Source organism: Haemaphysalis longicornis, unplaced genomic scaffold (assembly GCF_048455015.1).
Source record: "Haemaphysalis longicornis isolate Haplotype H1 unplaced genomic scaffold, Haemaphysalis longicornis Haplotype H1 scaffold_7, whole genome shotgun sequence".
Lineage (NCBI taxonomy): Eukaryota > Metazoa > Arthropoda > Arachnida > Ixodida > Ixodidae > Haemaphysalis > Haemaphysalis longicornis.
Window position 1 is genome coordinate 158621632 of NW_027526422.1, and position 13273 is coordinate 158634904.

At 48.3% G+C, this 13273-nt stretch overlaps 1 long non-coding RNA gene across 1 annotated transcript in view; it reads right to left on the reverse strand.

The window, feature by feature from the left end:
- Window position 1: 1 nt before the first annotated feature.
- Window positions 2–13273, reverse strand: part of LOC144146898 (uncharacterized) — a 26431-nt gene continuing 13159 nt past the window's right edge. The window contains exons 2-3 of the long non-coding RNA XR_013317758.1: window positions 140–249; window positions 2–62 (exon numbers count right to left, since the gene is read on the reverse strand). This is a non-coding gene — a long non-coding RNA (uncharacterized LOC144146898). The remainder of the gene's footprint in view (window positions 63–139; window positions 250–13273) is intronic.

Here is a 13273-nt window from a genome sequence, read left to right on the forward strand (position 1 = left end):
GGCGGAACCCAGGTATGGAACAGACAAGCTGAATCCGGTCATAATGCAGCCAGCTGCAAATGCTGTTTAGTGAAGGTGTTGAAGTTTTAAGAACAATCTGTTCAATAGTTTCAGAACAGGATTAGTGGAAAGGTATTACCCAGCATTCTTATCGTGAAAGTGACTCGTGTAGTGGGCACTCTGATGAAGGGAGTCACCACATCCAAGTATAACACGGCCGCCTGTGAATTCACCATCGAGGACACCGTACTGCCAAAAGACACGACGGGAAAAAATGAACCTTGTGAAGTATGAAATGCTACTTTTCAATTCTATCTCGAAGAAAATTGAATAATGTAAACTGCACACGGCGGTGGTAGGTCTACGCCTTTGGAAATACAAAATATTCTACATCGCACGCACGCACGCAGACACACACACAAATATATATACATACACACAAACACACACACACACACACACACACACACACACACACACACACACACACACACATATATATATATATATATATATATACATATATGTGTGTGTGTCTGTGTGTGTGTGTGTTTGTAGTCTGGAAACATAAAAATTCACACAGAGCGCGAAAAAATAAGGTAAGTAGAGACAGAGACAGACGAGAAAGTCATTTACATTAAAAATAAAGGTTTACTGACTTTTGAGGAAGAGGACTTCCTTTCTTCAGAGTACAGAATAAGTTGGTTTCAGGGTTATATATATATACAGAAAATGTAGCAAAGGCGTGGACAGTGCAAGGGAAGGGAGAGTGTGTAGAATGGGATCATGGTTGGTGGGCAGCAAAAGAATGGGAGAAGCGGAAGAGAGAGGGGAGAAAAAAAATAAAAGTAAAATAAAATAAAATAATAACAAGAACCCACAGTCACGCGGTACTAACATGAAAAAAGGGCCAAACAAGAAAAGAAACAACGAGAAAAAAATTAAAAAGGTAATTCTCTTCCTCCCCGGTGGCTACAGGGGTGAAAGAGGGGTCAAAACAAGATATGCCCGTGAACGTGTTTGACATCGGCGAAAAAATCAGTCACGCGGAACGAAGGTCCAAAGAAGATATACCCATGCACACAAAGGGCGAACATCTGCCCATACACACCCGTTCTAAGAATCAGGGTCAGGTGATTGAAACATGAGACATGGGGCTTCTGTTGGTGGGAGGCAAGGGTTGCGCTCAAAAGCAGTAGGACAGGCAGTTCCGACAGGAAATGAGTGTACATTGGTATACAAACCGCAGAAAAAAAACACCGTCAAACAAGTCACGAAAAGAAAGAAAACAGAAGGCAGGTGCACGCGTATGACTCGGCACCGGGCGGTATGCATCTGGCCGGCGCATGGTACCAGTTCAGGGAACGCCGATACGGTCAGCAACGAATATTAGAAAAGAGAAATACAAAAAAGAAAGGGGAGAGGAAAGCAATCACACACGCTCGCGTGCACAAGTTGATTACAAGGTGAGAGTGCGAAAGGAGGCGCCATCGTGATCCTCGACAAAGCTGTCTATGTCAACGAGGCTCATAGACAACAATCAGAATCTACGTTCTACAGAATACTCTCTAGTGATCCCACTAATGATTATAAGCTAATTGTCAGAGATAAACTAACTGAGCTTGTTCAAAATCAGGAAATAACTGATGCAACTGCTCCTTCTCTTATCCCCTTAAGCCCAGCAGCCGGTAGATTCTACCTTCTTTCTAGGACTCATAAAAATAACAACCCAGGTCGCCCCATTGTTTCTGGAATTGGTACTGTCGCCGAGAACCTCTCGCGCTATGTCGACTCTCTCATTCGCGACATTCCCCCCAGCTTTCCATCCTTCATTAAGGATACAAATGATTATCTCTCGGATATCATGAAGATAGAAATTCCTAACAACTGTTTACTTGTTACCCTGGATGTCGTGTCGCTATACAATAACATTCCGCATGCGGATAGAATCACCGCTGTATCATGTACGCATGAGCGGTCGGCGGGTGACAAACCTATCGATTCTCTCACCCTTGAAACTTTCCTTTACCTTATCTTTGAACTTAACAATTTTCAGTTTGATATTGTCAATTACGTGAAAGTCGGCGGAACGTCAATGGGAACCAAATCGGGCCCAACTACGCGAATATCTTTATGGGATGTCTAGAGTCAAACTTCCTCGCAACCCAAAATTTGAAGCCACTGTACTACAAAAGGTATATAGATGATATATTCATGATATGGCAGCACGGTGAAATTGAACGTCTTGCGTTTATTGAAGCTTTTAACCTTGCGCATCCTACTATCTCCCTCTTTCATTCCTACTCTACGCACAGCATAACTTTCCTGAATGTTACTCTCACAGTTTCTCAGGGCAGGCTTCAGATTAATCTCTATAGGAAATCTACGGACGCGCGCCAATATTTACACTTTAACAGCAGCCATGTCAGGCACTGCAAGACTGCAATACCTTATAGCCAATCTCCCCGTTTTAGACGAATCTGCACAAGCCAGGCGGATTTCGAGTGTAACTGCAGAGAACTTAAAACCGCGCTCTTGAATAAAAAATACCCAGAGCAGGTGATCGATGGCACGATTACACGAGCTAACGAGTTGAACCGCGCCGACATTCTCCGTAAAAAAGCTCCAAAACCCAATCCACAAACAAACTTAGTTTTGACCCATTCGGTCTCTTTTCCGAAAGTTGCATCCATACTAAGGAAACATCACAAAGGGTGTAGGCCCGTTCGTCACATGGCGTTTCGTCATAGGCCGGTTCGTAATGGTCACATAGGATCATTTGTCATAGGCCGGTTCGTGATAGGCCGTTTGTTCACATAGGATCAGTCGTCATAGGCCAGTTTGTCACTTAAGAAAGTTCGTCACAGGAACGCGAAAACAAAATTCGTGGCTTTTAACGTAAGTGCTGATGAGTCGTGGATATAACTACTTTGCACACCTTTTCGCAGTACCGGTCCTCTTAGCGGCCACCACGGCGATCCTAAACTGGCAGTATGGCATGCCCGAAAAAATGTTTGCTTTCGGGGAACCCGTGCACGAATTATCCTGGTCCTGCAGTCCATACCGCTCCCACCCGCCCCCCTCGCCTTTCACATGAATGTCACAGAACCAGGCGCACGCTGGCGTGACTAATTTGCAGTGGCCGTAGCACTCCCTTTTCTTCACTTTTTTTCATTTTCGTTGCTCCCTCACTGCTAGACAAGTGCTCATAGCGTGATCATTTTTGCCTCTTTCCTTGAAAAGCCTTTTTTTGTGTGCACATAAGAACTCACTCGAACTGTCCGAAAGAGGATATAAAAACGTGCAGCCCTATAGGAGGCATATCCGCTCCCCAAGCAGCTAGCTGAGGGGGCGCCCTTTTGTTTATTTTGCCCGAGAGCTAATTCCAAGAATGGCGGACCGGCGCCCCGCGCATGCGCAGATGGCTACTGGAGAAAGTTCCATCAAATACTTAGTTGCACCACTTGTATTAAACCCCTAATAAGTTACACGAAATGGCCCATGTGAAATGTACAAGAACGAAAAGGTCGGTGCTACCACTTTCTCTATTACGGGACCACTTAGAACCAGACGCATGGCCCGTCTTCCAAGACCTTTGTTGGGCTACGCCCCTGTCTCACTTTTCTGTCTTGGGTTGAACTCGTATCTACAATCTTGTCCGAACACGTCACCCTACTTGCCCACTCTGGCTTGCGTTCTTTGTTGAGCTTTGCTAGATGTACGGCCGAACGTACAAGAACACTAACTAAACCTCTGCCTCGCTTCTCTCTTTCGAGTCGAAAAAAGAGCAACACGGGGACATTCATTTTGTGCACCTGTGACGAAGTGACAAACTGGACTATGACGAATGATCATATGTGACCAAACGGCCTATTACGAACCGGCCTATGACGAATGATCCTATGTAACCAAATGGCCTATTACGAACCGGCCTATGACGAAACGCCATGTGACGAACGGGCCTTATCCCCATCACAATATCCTTGCTCAAAGTGAATGCCTAAACATAATATTTCCCGAGCCGCCAAGTGTTGTTTACAGACGCAGCAAAAATTTGGCTTACGTTCTCACCAAATCCAGCATCAGCCGACTACAGACTACTGGTTGCATGCCCTGTAACAAACCATGGTGTAAGGTATGCCCACAAATGACCACCACACAGCGCGCCGCCAGCACAGCTTCAAACTAATATGTTAATGTAGAAGGGAACTTTAACTGTGATTCCGCCAACGTCGTATACCTGCTGGAATGGGGTCTAGGCCCACTCGTCACAAGTCCACTCCTCATAGGCCAACTCGTAACAGGTAAACTGGTCAGGAATGCCAACTCGTCACAGGGCATTTCGTACGAGGAATTCTCGTATCACCGGAATATTCGCCACACGGAAAACGCGCATTACGAAGTTGTTTTGGAACGTGAAAGCGATGTTTCCGCCTGCTATATATACGTGGCCCGGGAACGAGCCCACTCGTCACAAGCCCGCTCGTCACCGGAGGACTCGTCGTAGGCCAACTCGTCACACCGGCCTTTTGGTACAGTGCCATCTCGAGATAGGAACTCTCGTGCAAGGCGCCTTTTCGTCACATGGATTTCGTTACACCCCGGCCGTGTTAACATGGATTTCGTTACACCCCGGCCTAGAAGCCCTGACCGGAAATTGGAGTTGAAAGCCGGTCTGAGGCTGGTTTCTACAATGGCGAATTCGTTACGGCTGTTCAGGAGGGCGTGTGAAGGTCTGTGCGACCAGCAGGTGTACATATAAAGCCGTTTTTTTTTCTTTGGGGGGAAGGGGGGGGGGGGGTAGGAGAGGTCAGCGCAACCTGCACTTCTTCAAGTGCTGATCGTCACGGGTGTTGAGGGGGTGTATGTTCGTATTTTCGCGCGTATAACCTGCCCTTGCAGACAACCCTCATTCCCAGTTTCAGTATGCGAATAAAAAAAGATTAGAATTGGCGAAGCTTGCATTAACTTGCGCAAAGCTTGAAGCATAGCTGAGCTGGAAGATTTCTGAAGGACCCACCACCAGGCATTTCATTAGGTTTGAAATTGTTTATTTGTTTATTTGATTGATTGGGGGGGGGGGGTTCAACGCGCTGACTCTATGATGAGGCGCACCGGCTCTGAATTCATTTCGACCACCTGGGTATCTTTAATGTGTGTGCGCTGAAATCGCTAACACAAGGGCGTTTTCGCTTTTCGCCTCCATCAGAAAAGCGGCCGCCGCGGCCGGGAATCGAACCCGCTTCCTTGGGCTCAACAGCACAACGTCATATTCACTGCGCCACCGCGGCGGGTAATTGTTTGTTAAGATGTTCCGTTGTCGCTTTTTAGGGTGGTAGTAGTAGCCATCGTCGGACAGCACCCCCCACGGCTCGCACACAAATACCAAGATGTCAATGATCGCATCGCAAGAATCCTGGCTAAACACGACAGCTGAGCCCCAGTCAACACGCTTCGGAATATTGCCCGCAACATCCGCTTCTGAACTGATGCAGTGAACACTGCATGACACCTACACAACGAGACATAGTACAAATAGTACAACAGCACAAAGCCAGTGCAATAAACATTTTTTTATTTCATGCACAACCTGTTCACTGCGTTATTTATAACATTTTTTTACTTTTTCTGTGTGCCATTTAATACAAATTTGCGTGCAATTATCATTTTAACATAATTAACTCGGTATGACGACATATTCACGTAACCTCCTACGCCAAAAACTTTGAAAGAACACTCGCTCGCCTACATCATTTTTAAATGGGCGACGTATAGCAGGTGGAAACATCGCTTTCACGTTACAACAAGCTCGTAATGCGAGTTTCCCGTGTGGCGAATATTCCGGTGATACGAGAATTCCTCGTACGAAATGCCCGGTGACGAGTTGGCATCCCTGACCAGTTTACCTGTGACGAGTTGGCCTATGACGAGTGGACTTGTGACAAGTGGGCCTAGACCCACGTGGCCCATTTAAAAATGATGTAGGCTAGCGAGTGTTCTTTGAAAGTTTTTGACGTAGGAAGTTAGGTGAATATGCCGTCATACCGAGTTAATTATATTAAAATAATTGCATGCAAATTTGTATTAAATGGCACGCAAAAAAGTAAACAAATTGTTATAAATGATGTTATTGTTATAAATAAAAAAAATGTTTACTGCACTCGCTTTGTACTATTTGTACTGCTGCACTGTTGTCTCCTTGTGTAGGCGTCTTCAACGCTGGGTTCCGACGTTGTTCACTGCATCAGTTCAGAAGAGGATGTTGCGGGAAATATTCCGAAGCGTGTTGACTGGGGCTCCGCTGTCGTGATCAGCCAAGATTCTTGCGATGCGATCGTTGCCATCTTAGTGCGGGCCGTTGGGGGTGCTGTCCGAGGATGACTACTACTACCACCGTGAAAAGCGACAACGGAACATGTTAACAAACAATTACCCGCCGCGGTGGCGCAGTGGATATGACGTTGTGTTGTTGAGCCCAATGAAGCGGATTCGATTCCCGGCCACGGCGGCCGCTTTTCAGATGGAGGCGAAAAACGAAAACGCCCGTGTGTTCGAGATTTCGGCGCACGCACATTAAACATCCCCAGGTGGTCAAATGAATTCGGAGCCCTCCACTACAACGCGCCTCATCACATGTGTAGCGTCGGCGCGTTAAACCGCCCCAATCATTCAAATAAACAATTTCAAACCTAATGCAATACCTGGTGGTGTATCCTTCAGTGTGTACATAGAAAAAAATCCTCCAGCTTAGCTATTGTTTAAGCCTTGCGCGAGGTAGTGCAAGCTTTGCCAATTTTATTTTTTTTATCCGCAGACTGAAAGTGGGGGTGCAGGTCACGCTAACCTCTCCACCCCCGCCCCCCCTTCCCTCCATAGGAAAAAAAAACAGCTCTTTATGCACACCTGCTGGTCACACAGACCTCTACACGCCCTCCTAAATAGCCGTAACGAATTCGCCATTGTAGAAACCAGCATCAGAGTGGCCTTCAACGCCAATTTCCGGTCACGGCTTCTAGGCTTTTGTTCACACGGCCGCGGTGTAACGAAATCCATGCGACGAAAAGGCGCCTTGCACGAGAGTTCCTATCTCCAGATGGCCCTGTACCAAAAGGCCGGTGTGACGAGTTGACCTATGACGAGTTTTCCGGTGACGAGTGGGCTTGTGACGAGTGGGCTCGTTCCCTCATAGAATGACAGATTAGACGGTCGAACGCAGCGTAAACATTCATTTACGGCGTCGTTTATTCGTGCCAGTTTCGGTTTCGACTGAAAAACGCCAAGCGGCCGCCATAACAGGATGTATCACATGACGTCACCATTATTGCCGCATCGCTGCCTCTCTGGAAGCGCGCGCGAGCGAGCGCACGCGCGCGCCCAGACCGGCCGAGGTCTTCGCCGTCCCCACAGGCCCGGGCAGCATGACGTCAGTCCCAAAACCATGACGTGTACACACGCCCGAGCAGCGCGCGCCAACCACAGCCAGCGCGTCGGCTTTGTCACGGGAGCCCCGACGTCGGCAGTTTGGGGCCAGTAGCACATGATGTCATGTCGGCCCGCTCTGGGCTTTCTCGTGCGGGCGAAGATTAAAATGGATTTTAAATATGTTTCGCTGAACTGTTGCTGTTGAAACTTACTGGGAGATATCTCCTGATAAAAAGGAAGCGTTTTACATAGTTATCACAGCTTTGAAATTTCGTGTCAGTACTCCTTTAACATGCTTTGATAGAGGCAAAGAAGGGCAGGTTTTTCCGGGAACGAGCCCATTCGTCACAAGCCCGCTCGTCACCGGAAAACTCGTCATAGGCCAACTAGTCACACCGGCCTTTTGGTACAGTGCCATCTTGAGATAGGAACTCTCGTGCAACGCGCCTTTTCGTCGCATGGATTTCGTTGCACCGCAGCCGTGTACCGGAAATTGGCGTTGAAAGCCGGTCTGAAGCTAGTTTCTACAATGGTAAATTCGGTACGCTGTTAAGAGGGCGTGGGGAGGTCTGTGCGACCAGCAGGTGTGCGTAAAGAGCCGTTTTTTTTCTTTGGGGGGAAGGGGGGAGGGCGGGATTCAGCGCGACCTGCACTTCAAGTGCTGATCGTCAGAGGTGTTGAGGTGGTGTACTTCCGTATTTTCGCCCGTATAACCTGCCCATGCATACAACCCGCACCCCCCTTTCAGTCTGCGAATAAAAAAAAATAAAAATTGGCGAAGCTTGCATTAACTCCCGCAAGGCTCGAACCATAGCTAACCTGGATGATTTCTTTCTATGTAGACACTGAAGGCACACCACCACGCATTGTATCAGGTTTGAAATTGTTTTTTTGGTGATTTGACTGATTGTGGGTGTTTACCGCACCGACACTACGCAGGCGATTAGGCGCGCCGTGGTGGATGGCTCCGAATTCATTTTGACCACCTGGGGATCTTCAACGTGCGTGCGCGGAAATCTCGAAGACACGGGCGTTTTCGCTTTTCGCCTCCATCAGAAAAGCGGCCGCCGCAATCGAACCTGCCTCCTTGGGCTCAACAGCAGAACGTCATATCCACTGAGCTTTGTTTACTTTTTCTGCGTGCTGTTTAACACAAATTCGAATGTAATTATCATTTCAATAGAATTAACTCGGTATGAAGGCATATTTACCGGGTGTAGCACGCCTAACTTCCTACGTCAAAAACTTTGAAAGCGCACTCGCTGGCCTACATCATTTTCAAATGGACGACGTATAGCAGGCGGAAGCACCCCTTTCACGTTCCAAACCAAGCATGTAATGCAAGTTTTTCGTGTGACGAATATTCCGGTGATACGAGAATTCCTCGTACGAAATGCCCTGCGACGAGTTGGCATTCCTGACCAGTTTACCTGTGACGAGTGGGCCTGTGACGAGTGGACTTGTGACGAGTGGGCCTAGACCCTTCTATGATTAGTGGGCTGGAAAGCACACATAGCAGCGAAAAAAACGTAACACGAAAATTTCGTGTCAGTACTCCTTTAACACTCCTGACCATTCTTTTGAACAACTGAAGGCCACAATTCTTGAATCTAGTTTTAAAACGCATCACAATCGCGGGAACGAGCCCACTCGTCACCGGAAAACTCGTCATAGGCCAACTCGTCACACCGGCCTTTTGGTACAGTGCCATCTCGAGATAGGAACTCTCGTGCAAGGTGCCTTTTCGTCGCATGGATTTCGTTACACCGCGGCCGGGTGAACAAAAGCCTGGAAGCCCTGACCCGGAATTGGCATTGAAATCATGTCTGAGGCTGGTTTCTACAATGGTGAATTCGTTACGGCGGTTTAGGAGGGCGTGGGGAGGTCTGTGTGACCAGCAGGTATGCATAAAGAGCTGTGGGGAAGGGGAGAGGTCAGCGCGACCTGTACTTCTTTAGGCGCTGGTCAGGGGCGTTGAGGTCCTGTGCTGCCGTATTTTCGCGCGTATAACCTGCCCTTGCATAGAACCCGCACCCCACTTTCAGTCTGGGAGTAATAAAAAAATAAAAATTGGCGAAGCTTCCACTAACTCCCGCAAGGCTTGCAATGAACAATAGCTAAACTGGAGGATTTTTTCCTATGTAGACACTGAAGGACACAGTTTCTTTGTTTATTTCATTTATTGTGGATGTTTAATGCGTCGACGCTACGCAGGCGATGAGGCGCGCCGCAGTTGAGGGTGCCGAATTCATTTTGACCGCCTGGGAATTTTTAATGGGCGTGCGCCTAAATGTCGAACACACGGGTGTTTTCGCTTTTCGCCTCCATCAGAAAAGCGGTCGCCGCGGCCGGGAATTGAACCCGCCTCTTTGGGCTCAAGAGCACAACGTGATATCCATTGAACTTTGTTGTCTTTTTCTGCGTGTTATTTAATACAAATTTGAATGCAATTATCCTTTGATATAATTAACTCGGTATTGCGGCATATTCACCTAACTTCCTACGTCAAAAACTTTGAAAGCACACTCGCTCGCCTACATCACTTTTTAAATGGGCGACGGAGGGAGGCGGAAGCATCGCTTTCACGTTCCAAAACAAGCTCGTAATGCGAGTTTCCCGTGTGACGAATATTCCTGTGATACAAAAATTCCTCGTACGAAGTGCCCTGTGACGAGTTGGCATTCCTGACCAGTTTACCTATGACGAGTTCGCCTATTACGAGTGGACTTGTGACGAGTTGGGCTAGACCCCACGATCGCGAGGTTCGTCAGTCCTAGCTCATCTATAAGTTTAAGTCAGCGTCGTTTGGCATCAATGAAAGTTATGAAAAATTGACGTGTCTTTCCTCGGATTCAAATTTCGGCTGTATATCTCAGGCTAGTGTTATGGCTGCTCATTTCTTTCCCTCGATAATTTTCTCCCATCAGTTGGTGGCCCCCCGTTAATGGTGATAGTTTCGTGCTAGCACTGTGTTTTTTAGCACAGCGGCTTCACTAAACCAAATTTGACATGCAAGTCTGGACATTATGTTCTGGGTAGAAGGCTGAGGTACCATTGTTAGCTTTGGCACTTACCTTGTAATTAATTTGTGCACGCGAGCGTGTGTGATTGCTTTCCTCTCCCCTTTCTTTTTTGTATTGCTGTTTTTTTAATATTCGTTGCTGACCATAACGGCGTTCCCTGAACTGGTACCATGCGCCGGCCAGATGCATACGGCCCGGCTCCGCGTTATACGCGTGCACCTGCCCTTTGTTTTCTTTCTTTTCAGGAACTTTTGACGGTGTTTTTTTTTCTGCTTTTTGTATAGGCTCCGTGCGCTGGTGTTTTGAGCGCGACCGCAGCGCTGCCGAGTTGCGGCGCCGTCAGAAATCGGATGTTGGTCAGCCCGAAGGAGCGGCTGTACCGGGCGGAGATTCCGCAGTCATTGTGAAAAAGTCGAGCTAGTATTGCGTATTTCTGTATGTATTGCTGGGTCTACAGCTCCCGCAACATTTTAAAAAGGTTGCGAGGAGGCTGACGAAAAAATAGTTTATCTCGGTTCCCTTGAAATGAAGCGGAAAGGCGACAGCGATGAACCCGCGCAGTGCGACGAGCAATGTAAACAACGCCGATCGACTTCTGGCCATAAGAGTTCGTTTTGCTGTTTTGTGTTAATGTGGTTTATACTCTAGGATCTTGTTTCTGTTCACACCTGCTATCAACTTCGGAAGGGGGGGGGGGACCTGCGACAGCCGGTGCCCGGCGAAACTTGCATAGGCAACGCAAAACTTCATCGGGAACAATTCAGCGCGCCAGCGTACACCCAGCAATCTTACCTAAGTGCTACGGAATATGACGCAGCGTAACGGTTGACACGAAACTGCAGTGATCCTACAGGCAACCACCGCAGCGAGGCGAATGCCCCATTAATATGCGCGTCAATCATCTTGGAAGCAGTGACGGTGTCGGTCGTTTTCTTTTAAATACAGAGCATTTCTTAGCCTCGCCTCTTCCTGCGTCGGACGGCGTCCACAGCTCCGCGTCCGCAGCAGGTGCGCCTCTCCTCCTTCCCTCCTCTCTCTCAACAGAAGCTGGCGCGCGCATGCGTCGTAGTCAGCCCGTTCGCTCCGTCGCAGTCTCGGCGTAACAGGTGCGTGATAGCAGCGCGGTGGGGCGTGGAAGGGCGCGCGCTGCTTGCGCATGCGCGCTCTCCCCCCCGTACTGCTCTCCCTCTACTGCACGCGCTGCAAATATAAAGCGGCTAGCGGTCACTCGTGCTTCAGTCACTGCGTTACTCCTTCCTTCCTTGGTTAACGCTCGCTCCACCCTAACGCGACTTTACTCTCCTCCCTCTACCCCAAACCAACACCAACGCAACTACGACCCAACTACCCACCCTAACGCGACTTTACGCGGCGTTAACGACCCCCAATGCTCTGCATTTACTCGTGTTCCCCTCGCGGGAAGGGGCGGGAATTTTTTTTTGTCGCTGAGCTTATGCCTCCTCGGCATTTTAGCATTACGTGTTGCTTATGCTTTAGCAATCTGTATCGTTTATTCCTCTTCTGTATTATGGTGCTCATCGCTGCTTACCCTTTCCTAGCTGTACGCGAGGAGCATCTGCCCGTGCTGCCTCGGCCACTGCTTTGCCGCAGATATCGCGGCCAACTCTATACGACTAACAGTTCGCTGATTCGGACAGAGCTGGAACACCGGCGTTGATACCGGCGCTAAAATTTGGCAATAGCTGCCCGGTGCTCACCATTATGAGTTGACGAACATAGAAACTGCATCAGCATGTTTACGCGAGCCGTGGCATCTGGCTTTGCGCGTGCAGCTTCCCCCGCCTACCTCGCTTAGACTCACTGAACTGGTAATAAAGTGCAGAGATGCGTGAGCCGCGTGTTTACAACAGAACTCATAACCATTCACTGTACCCGCCTTTAACTAAAAGTCGCAGCCCAGGGTCACGCCTGTTATGTGCCCAACGCCATCGCTGGAAGCATCGGACGGGTCCATTGCGTTCGCTAGCTCCTTCCGGACGCAGTAAACATCGTTTGCGGCGTGTAACTGGCGACCGCGTTTTGAGGTTTTCTTAGACAAAAGAGAAAACGAGCCAATATCTCCCACCTTTCTAAAACCGTTAAAACGAGCTCGCTGGTTTGAGCAATCAGTCATCCGAGCGTAGCACGGACGTACGGGGAAGGGCGCAAGCGACGACCACAACATCCGATAAATTCCTCCAGTGGCCGTAGATGGCGCTAGTTGTTCAGGCGCTTGTGTCGCCACCATACCAGCGCACGGAGCCTATGCCAATGTACACTCATTGCCTGTCGAAACTGCCTGTCCTACTGCTTTTGGGTGCGACCCTTGCCTCCCACCAACAGAAGCCACGTGTCTCATGTTTCAATCACCTGACCCTGATTCTTAGAACAAGTGTTTATGGGCAGATGTTCGCCCTTTGTGTCCATGGGCATATCTTCTCTGGACATTTGTTCCGCGAGACTGATTTTTTTCTGCTATGTGAAACACGTTCACGGGCATATCTTGTTTTGGCCCCTCTTTCACCCCTGTTGCCACGGGGGACGAAAAGAATTCCCTTATTAATTTTTTTCTCGGTGTTTCTTTTCTGGTTTGGCCATTTTATCTCATGTTCGTACCGCGTGACTCTGGTTTCTTCTTATCCTTTTATTTTATTATTTTTTTATTCCCTCTCTCTTTCACTTCTCTCATTCTTTTGCTGCCCACCAACCACGATCCTATTGTACAAACTCTCCCTTCCCTTGCACTGCCCTCGCCCTTGCTACATCTTCTGTATATATATAACCCTGAAACCAACTTATTCTGTACTCTGAAGAAAGGAAGTCCTCTT